The sequence below is a fragment of the Leptopilina heterotoma genome, unplaced genomic scaffold, assembly GCF_015476425.1.
Source record: "Leptopilina heterotoma isolate Lh14 unplaced genomic scaffold, ASM1547642v1 Lhet_372, whole genome shotgun sequence".
Taxonomy (NCBI): domain Eukaryota; kingdom Metazoa; phylum Arthropoda; class Insecta; order Hymenoptera; family Figitidae; genus Leptopilina; species Leptopilina heterotoma.
Window position 1 is genome coordinate 195,812 of NW_025111050.1, and position 13,291 is coordinate 209,102.

General features: G+C 24.9%; 1 long non-coding RNA gene across 1 annotated transcript; it reads left to right on the forward strand.

Annotated features, from left to right (window-relative positions):
- The first annotated feature begins 826 nt into the window (after window positions 1-826).
- LOC122505821 lies at window positions 827-5,436 on the forward strand. Its single transcript, XR_006301949.1, has 5 exons — window positions 827-960; window positions 1,281-1,354; window positions 1,486-1,545; window positions 1,676-1,960; window positions 5,090-5,436. It is a non-coding gene; the product is annotated as an uncharacterized LOC122505821 (long non-coding RNA).
- Window positions 5,437-13,291: the final 7,855 nt, after the last annotated feature.

Genomic DNA, 13,291 nt, shown 5'->3' on the forward strand with positions numbered 1-13,291 from the left:
CAGGTTAACTAAAATTTTCCTAAAATCTACAATTGTAAATGAAAATGTGTACCGAATTTTATCTCAATAGGTGACGATATGGGCAAATCCACGAAACTGTTAACTTTTATGATACTCGAATCGAACACTTAAAATTCCGTATTATTATAGATTGAAACTTATTGTTTAATCATATTTTCCTAAATTATATACTAAGCAACATTTATGTACAGTATTAGAACAAAATATTAATTTGTCAATTAATTTTATGAGTTTAAAATTGAAAAAACGCTTAAATTTCATTTGAAACTCTCAGAAAACTATACATTTTTAACGTTTTTATTTTTGAGGCGTGTGAAATATTAATTCAGCTACAAGGAAAATAGCTAAAAGACGTATGTTTTCAAACTTTTTTCACTATCCCATTAGTGTGCTACGACTGTAAGAAAATATATGAAGGTTTGATTGAATGATGACACTTTTTAAGAAAATTTAATTAAACGTCTTCTTATGAAAATACCTAGAGCGGCGTAGAATAAAAATAAAAGTTCAATAAGTTTCTAAATAGACAATAAAAAATCGAACATTTTAAGACCTTTTTAATTAGTGTGCCTATATTTGTATTCCTGTAGAAACAATTTAAAGATGTTATTACAAATCGTGATTTTATTTAAATTTATACATTTTTGAAAGGCACAACTACAATTTTACTTTAAACAAGTCCATGTATAGTGTGATCGAAGCATTGCCTACTTTTACGCTTTCAAATTTTTTTGGAAAAATTTATTTCAAAATTAACTATAATAAACTTCGTATTCTTTCATTCAGTCTGTCCAGGTCGTGTACACTCGTGCGCATTAATGCCTTCCCTCAGGGAAGGCACTAATCTTGAGTGTTTTGCCTCCGCTCTATGTTATTTCTATGGCGTAGCGATTATTTGAGCGGAATGTGGAACAGAAATCTGACATCTCGTAAAAGAAGGTTTGTTGTTATTTTGAAACATGTGCTTCGAATATTAGTTGATTAATTATAAATATACATTAAAAGATAAAATTCTCTGTCATTGTAATAATATAAAATTGATAATTAGTAAAAATAATAATTATTAATGATCAGTTAATTATAATATTTATTTGAACGATTGTTAAAAAAATGTAAAAGTTAAAAAAACAAAGTAGTTTCACACTTTCATAGTTTATTTAATTTAATTTATTTATCTAGCTTTAAATATAAATTTAAAAAAGACAAACTTATTTTTCTTTTATATAAAAGAAAACTAATAATTTTTTTTTATTTAAAAGAGTTGAGTAATGGAAATGACAGGAGTGACTAGAAGATATTTGGCGATCACGGTCGAATGGCAGTTAATACGAGAGTAAATATTAAACTATTTTTATCATCACAAGTAAAAATTCAATCTCGGAATTTATAGGATTATAATTTATGCGATAGAGATTGCATTTTCATTAACACTGTTGTATTTTTGTGAAACGTTTTCATTGACAGTAATGCTGCAAATATTTTCAAGAAAACATTAGCATCCGATATACCATCTTTATGTTAAAGGTAATTTAATATAAATAAATCAATATAAGAATAATAATAAACAAGAATATTAACTAATAATAAATTAAAAGGAAATAAAACAAAAACAAAAAAATTGTTCTTTTGTTGTAAATAAAAAATTAATTTTCAGATAAACAATGAGTGCTGAAGAATAAATACAAGTGGCAAAAGGGTAATTAATTGGATGTTTATGGCATGGAAAAGCAGAATACAACAATGACAAGACATTATTGACAATTGCTTCTGTTCATGATATTAGTGTAATAGTGTTACCACTTTATCATTATTTTTGTGAGCATCGACAATGGTTAAAAAGTGCAGAACAAGGAAGAAGATATTCAACAAATTCACATTTCTACTTTATTATTTTACAACACGTTACATGTAACATCATTTGCCAAGATGGTCTAATATGGTAAACAATTAATATTAATTATTAATTTTTAATATGAATATTAATAATTTTTTTTACATTCAGTTAGCAAGCTGTATTTAATATATACAGGCAAACCTCGCTACGGCGGACTTCTATACGGTGGAAAATCGCCAGGTAGAAGTAGAAGGGATTATATCAGTGAGAGTTGTGACTCTCACTGATAATGCCATGAAATTCAGGGCCGAAAAGTTTCGAATTGTAATTTTTATACAGATGTTTTTTTATTGATATTATTTAATTTATGTTTGATTTATAATTTTTGTTTATTTTGTGATATATTTTATATATTATAAAAAATAAACATAAAAAGTGATAAAATAAATAGAATAACAAATCAAAGTAATTTTTAAAAAAATAATTATATATTTAAAATTTATCGCAAAAATTAAATTATTTTTTGTAAATAATAAAATTCTCCTGAGGAATTCAATTATTTTTAATACAATTTTAATCAACTTTAAAAATCAAATATTTAAAATTATTATTAACAGACACGATTATTTGAAAAAGTTGAAAAAATTCTTTGTATAATTCAATTACTTTCAAAATTTTCAATTATAACTATTAAAGAAACTCCATTATTTTAAAAAAGTTTAAAGATATTCTTCAAAAGAATTTAATTAAGATTTTTATAAATTTTAATTACATTTTTCGCGAGAATTCGATTATTTTCATAAATAATAAAATTCTGCGAAGGAATTCAATTATTCTCAAATTTTTTGACAAAATTCTTTGCAAGAATTCAATGATTGTTAATACATATTTTTAAATAAGGTTATTAATAAATTATCATAACTTCTATTTCATATATTTAAAGATCATATGATTTAAAATGGTTGACACATCCCTGAACGTTCACTCACTAATAGCATTTTAATGAACCTCTCTACGGCGGAATCGTCTAATTGCTTTCCGTCGTACCCGTCTTCGACGGGTAAAACCCGTAAACTAAAGTTTCTACCAATACATTTAACAATGTTTCTACCAATCTGGAAAATCAGAAAATAGACGAGAATTTAATTTGACCGGAAAATTAATAATTAGTTACCATTAGCTACTTTGGTAGTACTTATAATATTACTATTTGAATAGTCTCCACCCTTTAGCAAAAAATCAAAAATTATCAAAAATTCGAGAAACCGAATTTCTTAAAATTTAACATTTTTTTCTTCTCTTTTATATCATTAAGATTCATTATTATTGAACTCTTCAAAAATACTTTACTTATTCAATAGCCTCCACCCTTTTGGTAAAAAATCTAAAATTATGGAAAATTAGCAAAAATTCAAAAAACCGAATTTCTTAAACTTCAACATTTTTCCTTCTTTTTTATGGCATTTAGCTTCATAATTTTTGTGCTCTTCAAAAATACTTTACTTATTCAATAGTCTCCACTCTCCGGTAAAAAAACTAAAATTATGGAAAATTAGCAAAAATTCAAAAAACCGAATTTCCTAAAATTCAACATTTTTTCTTCTTTTTTATGGCATTTAGCTTCATTATTTTTGTGCTCTTCAGTAATACTTTACTTATTCAATAGAAATATTTAGGCTAAATAATTATTTTATTAAATTTGACTATAATTAGTACAGTTACTCGAGAGTAAAAAAAATATTAATTAGAACGGGAGATATTCAATTTTTTCAAATAATTAAAAAAATTGAAAATTTCTAAATTTTTTTTTCATGGATTGCTTCTAAATTTTCTATAGTTGAGTATTACATGTTATTTATTAACATTTTAGCATAATTTTGCAAAAAATACTACTTTATAACTAAAATGGAAATATAAAAATATTTTTCAAAAATCGAAAATTTCTAAATTTTACATTTTTTAATGGATAGCTTTTAAACTTTATATAATTGAATATTACATGTTATTTAGTCACATTTTAGCATAATTTTTCAAAAATACTTTCTTATAACGAAGATGTAAGTATAAAAATGTTTTGAATTTTTTTAACTTTTAGAGATATTTTGAGCAATGTAAAGGCAAAAGTTAAACACGGTGTTTATTTTGGTTGAAAACAATTTCCGGCTTTGTCCAAATTTTTCCTGGTTTATTCGACGGGTTTTTTTTAATAATACATTTAACAGGGTGTCTACCAACCTCTTGTTTGTGAAATTTGTAATTTTCTTATTAATGATAATAATTGAATTTCTAGAAAGAATTTTATTATAGAGTAGAATTGGGGTGAAAAAGACATTTAGGTTTTATATTAAAACTAATAAACTATTTTACCAGTTGAAGTTACACGTAACTTTTTATTCTAGTATAGAAGTGTCGATAATATTAAGTTTTTATTGGAATTTTTATTTTTGAGTTGCTCATTTTGATAACTGTAAATTAAAAGCTGGTAAATTTAACATGAAATACAATTTCAATAACAAAAGAAATATATAATATCACAAAATTCAAGAATAAAGTATTTTGCGAAAATCACAAAATATCTTTTTATCCCCATTAGGTAATGCAAAAAATGCATTAACAATGCTTTCTTACAATTCTTATAACTTATTCCATTCACAAAATCCAAAAAAGTTTTCTACAATAATTTTGAATCTTAATAAATAAATTTTAAGTATACAAATTGAAAATTAAAAAACAAGAAATTTGCATTTTGATTTTATTGCGTGAAAAGTAAAAATGTGATTTCTTCACTCAATCCTACTCTATTTGCAAACAATTACATTATTTATGAAAATAATTCCATTCTTCCGAAGGATTTTATTAAATTTTTTTAAAAAAATTGAATTGTTTCAAAGAATTTTATAAATATTTTAGAAAATAATAAATCACAGCAATTTGTTAGTTGATATGTACGTTTTTTAATTTTTGAATCTGAAATAATTTAAAAACTAATAAAAATTTCTAAATTCGAATTTTCTTAGAAATAGTTGACCAGCAATTTGTCTAAATAATATTAAATACAGAAAAAAATATTCATAAATAAAATTTGCTTAAAACGAAACTTTGTTTCTTAGTAAAATATATTTAAAAAAAGAATATTCTAAAAAGTTTTATAAAAATGTTTAAATTTTGAAAATTTAAAATTTTTAAATCTAACTTTAAGAAAAATAATTTTTTTAAGAATGTAATTACTTTTAGATTGGTGCATGCTTTAAAGGATTTGTCAACCAAATGCAGTCAACGATATCAAGAAATATGGAAAAAATCTCAATGGCTCATAACTTTATTCAAATAGTAAAATAGTCACGACGAGACGCAGTTAAAGCAATGACATTGTTAATGAAATTAACTAAGGAAAAGTAAATAATTGTAATGATACCTATTTCCGAGGACTTTATTGATGTGTCAGTTTCCTATTTACTATTAAGAAAAAGTAAAGTTTTTACTTTTATCTGATAACTGTTTACAAAAATTTGTAATTATTTATTCAAATTTATTATTTACTAAAACTATAGCAAATTTTAGGCCGAAAAAGAAATATTCAATTTATTATTACACAAATTACAAAAATTTTTTATTTTTAAATATCGCGATTTAAAATTTTCAAAAATTCACATAAAAAGTAACTAACTATTTTAATTGTTATTAATTATTTTCAAAAGATTTTATAAAATTCTTCTCAAGAATTCAATTATGTTTGGATTTTGGATAAAAATAAAAAATCAATTTGAATAAAATTTATCAATAGGATTAATTTTCCTTTTTAACGTGAATAATTTTTTTTTCAATTTCAATTTTTGTAAAAACTGTAGACAGATTCCATTGCGGTAAATCACACAGTCGTCTACTTTTACGAAATTTTAAACAATTTAAAAACTATTTAAATAAAACTTTAAAAAAAAAATATTTTCTTCACAATTTTTTATTATAATTATTAAAAAATTTTATTTTCTAAAATTTGAAATTGAAACCTTTTTAAAATGCTTCTCTACACTAAATATTTTTAATAATTTTTTAGACAGTTTTTTTGAAAATTTAGTGATTGAATAAAAAATATGTTAATCTAAAATAATTCTAAAATCCATTTGTTTACAATGAAAATTCTTTATTTTCAACTAGATTTAAATAAAATACAATCTTCAGCTGATAAAAATTAAACAAGTCTTCTGGTATTGAGAAAAAACATTTTACAAAAATGACATATTCAAATTTGCCAAATCATTTTTGCTGAGATACTTAATTATTATATGCGCGCATAAATCAACTATTGGCAAATTATTAACAAGCGTTTCAATTGCCATTGGCATTACTTTTGAAAATTCTTTTACGTCGTCCAATTTTTTTTGGAAAAATTTTCGGAACGGTTGTAATTGGAACAAATGGTAATTCAGCGCATTTGCAAATGCTTCATCTGGTATAATTTTCGCTGCAACACAAATTTCCATTTGAAAAAAACTTTTAACCGTAATTTTTCTGTCACTTATAATTTCTCTATCTCCGAAAAACTCTAATCGAGAAATAAGTATATTGAAAGTTTCTGAATTTGATTTCAAATTTTTCAATGTTTGCTTAAAGTCATTACTCAAGACATTTTGATAGAAGTAGAAAATAAATGCGAGTGACACTAAGTCACCGAACGACGGTTCTTGTTCACAATTTAGAAAAAATTCGATAATTTGGATGTACTCTAAAATTTCATATCGATTTCTTTTCTCCTTCTGCAATTGCATTAATGTTATGGTTATTACGGTTTCTTTCTCTTTTTCGGATAAAGCACTGACGAATATCCCTGCATCTGCTGCTGATCTTATAGAATCTACTTTTAGATTTTCCATCACCATCCACTGCATCAATGTGAAGCCGTCAATACAGATACCTATATCCTGCCAGTACGTCGCCATGAGTGTTCGAATTTTTTCTATACAAAATTCTTCGTGTATTATTTTACGTGCAGCCAATGTGATATATTTGTAATTCGCATCATCATCATTATATATCAAAAATTTATCAATGTCAAATGGATTGTTGGTAGCTGCCAACTCCAAAATTTGTCGCACCACAGCATTATCGTCGTCATAACTCAAACTCATTTTTTTCTTCCTGCAAAAATTATAAAATACTATACAATTCTTATGTATCTAAATTGTTTAAAAATTTTATTAGAATTTAAAAGAAAGATTAAAATTAAAATAGAATCAGGGTTGTCACAAGGTAAGGGAAATCAAGGATAAGTCAGGGAATTTTATTAAAAGTACTTGGAAAATTAATAGTTTCGAAATTATAAGAAAATTCTAAATTTTTGTGTCTTTTTGTTTGCTTCATAAACTATTAAATTACCAGAAATTCTAAAAAAAACGTTATGTTTTTTAGATGTCTGAAAATAATTTATTAAATTATTTTTTTGAAAATTTTTTGTACAGTTATGTAGAAATTAATTTCAATTTTAAATATTTTAACGCTATTTTTTAAAAGAATTTTACTAAGTATCTTAAACAATATTAAAATATTAATTTTAATATTGTTATTATTATTTAATATATTATTTATTATAAATAAATAATATAAATAAATATTAAATCGTATATAAATAGTAAATAAATAACAGTGTTCATCACTATTAATAAAATTCTTCTCAAAATTTAAATATTTTCAAAAATTTTTCATAATTATTCAATAATTATCAATATTCTATTATTATATTAAAATTTACCAAAACAATTCATTAAATTATTTTAAAAATATATACAGAGTTTGACACGAGTATTCAATTATTTTATAAAATAATAAAAACTTCAAAGGAATTCCATTATGAAAAATAGAATTTGAATAATTTTTTTGGAAGAAATCAATTGTTTGCAATTTTTTATGAAATTCTTTGCCTTAAATCAATTATTTTCATAAATAATAAAACTCATTGCAAAATTTCAATTATTTTCAATACAATTTTAATTAATTTTAAGCGAATTCCTCGAAAAATGTAATTATTCTTATAAATTTTTATTAAAATTTATCTAAGGAATTCAAAATAATTAAAATGTTTAAAGATTTGTTGATAGTAATTAAATGTTTATTTAAAAATGAACTCATTGGTGAATTTAAATAACTTTAAAATTAAGGAAATTCGTTAACAAATATAATAGAATATTCCTTTGAGCATCTCATCATTTTAAGAGTGAATCGTAATATTTTTTAGTGTGAGGGGAACAGTCAAAATTTTGTCAGGAAATTAGGGTCGTCGGGAAAAAAATGAAATTTTATGACAACCCTCAGAATAGAATTGAAGTAATATAAAAATTAATTTAAATTTTGTAATTACTTACAATAAGGTAATTAAATATATTGAATCTATTCCCAGCCACCTTTTCACTTTTGCGAAAAAAGAAAATATTTTGCAAAACACTTATTTGTGGACGCGCAGAAAATCAATCATTACACAATTTACTATCATTTGTTTAGGGGACTTCATTTTTGAATCAAGGAAATTTAGAAACAAAATACAGTTTCATACTTGATATTCATTTATTTAATAACATATTGTTAAAACTAAAATTAAATTTACATATCATTTTATTTTTATCAGTGTGTATTTTTATATATTAATACATAAATGAAATCACATTTTAATTGAACTTTTATTTTATTGTTCGTTACGTTTCGTCATTAAATAAATCCATTTATTTTTATATTTCTTTTTTATCAATGATTTAAATTTATACCTCTCGTTCAAATTCAATTTTTTCGACATAGAGTATCACCGGCATATAGAGGACTAGTGTAATAGATTTGACCAATCACCATAAGTGTTCAAAAAATCCAGTAATCTGATTGGTCAATTCCGTTACACTATTTTACTTCTGACAGCTGTCAGAAGTAACATACATAACCTCAAGTCAACTCTGTCAACAACAATGTCAATTTTCTCCAACCTACCTATTGTCAATAAGAACAATTATTCTATCTTTTTCTCATAATAAATACATATATCATCTAATTATTACGAAAAGAAGCTGGAATTTTTCAATTAAATATGTGTGAAATGAACAGTTCTTGTGCCTCTTTTCAAATTTAAAAAAACCAAGTTAAGCCCTTTTTAAAATTACCTATTCAATTGCTTTTGCACTGAGGCAGAATTTCTTTAAATAAAAAGCAAATGAAAATTATTTCTTTCACTTAATAAAAATAGATATTTCCTAAATTTTAACTCTAAAAATTTCTTTTCATCAAATTTCATGATTAATTCACATACACATAAATTTTATTTTTTCACGTTGAACGATTCATGGTAAGAAAATGGACTTTTTTCAGCTTGGATTCCCTTACTAGTAAACGTAACGTTTAGAAAAGCGAGAGATCTGGAGCCTCAACGTCATGTGACAAACTGGACTTTTCTTAATCGTAAACTATAGGAAAACACAAAGTTGCAGAGTCTTCGCGAAATTATACATAAGATTCCTATAGGGACAATGACTTATCTCAAAGAATACTGTGAAAAATGTTATATTTAAGAAATGAAGCAAAATCTTATATTTACGAAAATATGTCCCACGATTTGTTCATTTTTTTACGTCAATTTGAAGTTGATTTGACGATAAAAAAGTTTTAACTTAATTGTTTGACAAATACATATGGCTCTCCATTCAAAACTAGGAAGTCTTTCGAAATCATCTAAAGGAAAAATCCAAAAGAAATAATTTAAAATGTCACATTTTATTAATTTAATTATATTTATTAGATTAACAATAAAAATTAATTTGGTTAATATTGCACAAAAAAATGAGGAAAAATCAGAAGAATATTTTGAAATTTTCACTAAATTTTGAATTTTTTACAAAATGATATGAGATAAAAATAATTTGTTTGTTACTAAACATTTGTAGTATCTTTGTTAATAAGTTCGTGTTTCCGCAATTGCCAAAAATATTATTTTTAAAAGCTTCTGGGCCAGTGACAAATTTCTATGTAGCATTGTCCAAGTACTGCGTATATTGTTTACCTTAAATCATTTTAGGTGTAATAATCGACGAGTTACAAAAATGCGAAATTCGAAATGCCAAAATCCTAATTTCAAAAGAATCAAATCGAGAGGTTATTTATTACCCTCTCTCCATTTTTAAAGTTCAGAGATTTTGATAAAATAAATCTTTTTCTAAAAATACGATTTTTAATTAATACACTAGTTTTTCACGAAGTTAATAGTTTGGTGTTATTAAGTTATCTGAAGAAAGAGAATATAAAGTGGACTTATTAAAAATTAATTTACAGTCTCCGTTACGAATAATTTCGATAAATATCAAGAATTTTATTTCAACAAGAACGAAATCAAAATTTTAAATTTCAATATTTTTGTTTCTTTCAAAAAGTTTAAACAAATAAGGATATTTTTAAATAAAAAACACGTTTTTAATATGAAAAATTAATAGCTTTTATATTCTTTGTTGACGATTACAGGGCAATTATTGGTGCATAAGGTTTTTCAGCAATCTAAACAATTGGTTTTCTGAAACAATATAAATAAAATAAATTATTAGTTTAATAATGTAACTTAATGCAAATAATAAGGAGTTAAAGTTATAAGATAGTTTACCTAGATCCAGCAAGGATCCTAGTATAGTGCGTGGCCTAACTAGAAAATTCTATTTTTAAGAAAAGTATAGACGGTATTTTCGTCCTTTTCTTATACTAATGGAATTCTTTAGTTAGTCCACTACCACCAGGTGAATTATCTTAGATATGAGCAAAGTGTTTTAATAAATAAATTAAAAAAATTAATTAATTTTTAATAACATTTTATTACTTAGCTTTTATAAATTACCTTTTGTTTCTTCGCCGTATCTAAATATTTACGATAAGTTGAAAATAAAGTTTTTAACTCCTTGTCGGAATTATGAAGATTGCCTTTCTTTTTTAAAACTTTGAGATACTTTAATTTTGCTTTCTGCCACAATTTTTCTAATTCAGTGCCTGAAAATTAAATAATATGGATATTTAATATTATATTTAAAAAGAATAATTTTTATTGATAAATAATCCGTGGTGAATCATTCTTACCTGTAATATAAAAATATTTACAATCTTTTTCCATGATTCTCACGGCAATTAGATTAAAGGCATCTATATAACATTGTCTACTTTTAACATTTCTGTAGTTAAAATCTTGTTTATTGTATAAAAAGGGATAATCATTTAATTCAAATAACAACATTTTTAAAAGTTTTAAATTCATTTTGAGAACGTGTCAACGTTAGGTTAAATTAAAAAATGAATAAGAGTAAGTGTCACATTTCAGTTGCAATTGTTTTTAATCGAAGTCGCCAACTTCAAGTCTGTCATCTAGAAAATTTTTTACAATCTTCATTTATTTCATAATAATAATATTAAAGTTGATGTCAAAGTAATGATTATACAGATTATACATTTTGAATATAAATTTTTCGACCTACAAGTATAGTTTAATAAGAATTTCTAAAAATGGCAGAACGTCATCGATTCGAAAATTTATCCGGTGAATATATTACATTTTATATATAAATTTCAGTATTTTTTAATTCGTGTGTTTTTCTAAAAAAATTCTGATACATGGCTGCATGAGTATAACGCACAAAATTAAATTTGTATATAATTTTATTGTAGGTAGCATATTTTTATAGTTAATATTTAACTGGTAATAAATAATGGTTCCTAGAATTCTTTTTAATTTTATAATTGAGGGGCTGATAGTAAAAGTGGTTTAAAAAAAACATTGGAAGCAAAAATGAGATAAGTCAATTGAGAGCAAAAACGGGTTAAAATGATTTATGTATTTATCGATAAGTTTATTATAATATTGATTTGCAAAATATTAATTATAATAAATTAAGTTCTTGAACTGAAATGAAGTTGTGAAATCTAGAATCATAAATAAGAATTTTTACTCTTTGATTTGATTAATAATAAAAAAAATTAATCTAGGGAATGTCAGAGAGATGGAAAACATTTTTTCAAAATTTTGTAATTTTTAAGTTAATTAACATCGCAATCTAATCAAATTGCGATGATTTAGTTTTAATATTTCGATAATGCAGTTTTAACTTCACATTATTTCTTAAATTAAAAAATTATTTTTTTTCAATAATTGTCAATTCTGAGAGAGATTTAATTGTCATGACGAGACGAAATATGAAAATGATAAATTTTTACGATTTTTAAATAATTACATTAGTAAATAAATAAAATAAAAAATTCTGAAACATTTTTTTCGCAGTGATAAAGCGAAGTAAAATCGTTACTTTACATCAAATTGGATTAACACTTCACGAAATTGCAATGCAAGTAAATTGCTCAGTAAAAACTGCCAGACATTGGGTAAGGGTCAATCAGGCTGGAGGAGAAGACGCCTTAAGAGATCACCGAGCGTTTAACAGACGTCCACGAAATTCAACAGTGGAACAGGATGATGAAATTCGGAATTATATTCTAAATGTTAATCCGTTTGCTTCATCGACAACAATACGTGACGAAGTTCTTCCAATAGTTTCGACATCAACAATAAGACGTCGATTATCAGATATCAACTACGAAAATGGTAAACCCGCAAAAAAAACCGCATTTACTCAAGCGCATAGAGAGGAGCGCATGGGCTATGCGCTAGAGTACTATAATAAAGATGAAGAATTTTGGCGAACAGTAGTTTGTATGGATGAAAAAACATTTTCTACCTCCGAAGATGGGCGTCGTTTGGTGTGGAGGCCCAGAGGACAACGACTGAATGCCGATTTCGTTGTTCAGAATTACCATAGTGGAAGAATATCTTGCGGATTTTGGGGATTTATAACAACAGCTGGAGTTGGGGAAATCGTGCAAACAAATCCACGTTTGAATGCTCATAATTATGTTGATATACTGGAGAATTATTTTCTGCCAAACGTCACCAGAATTCTACCCAATGAAGAAGAGATAAAGGTAATTGAAGACAGAAGCGCTGTCCATAGGGCTAGATTAACTCAGCAATGGTATGAACGGCACCCACAATTCACTCTGCTGCCTCATCCACCAAAATCTCCAGATTTGAACGGGATAGAGAATATTTGGAGTTATATGGTGTCAGATTGGCGATCTGGCGAAGATAGAACTAGGCAGCAACTGACAAATCACGTTTATCGTTGTTGGCAGACATTAAGAGAAAGACCAGACCATGTAGCAAACTGTATTTACTCAATGCCAAGACGTTTGCTAAGGGTAATTGAAAAAGGTGGATATTGGACTGAATATTAAAATAATAAAGTAAAAACTGGTTTTTATCTTTGAAATAGTTGATGTAAAATTATTAATTGTAAATTCAATTTCCCATAATTATTTTAAACTACTAAACTAAATCAACAAAGTTTCACAGATTCCCAGTAACTTATTTTTTTTCAATTTATT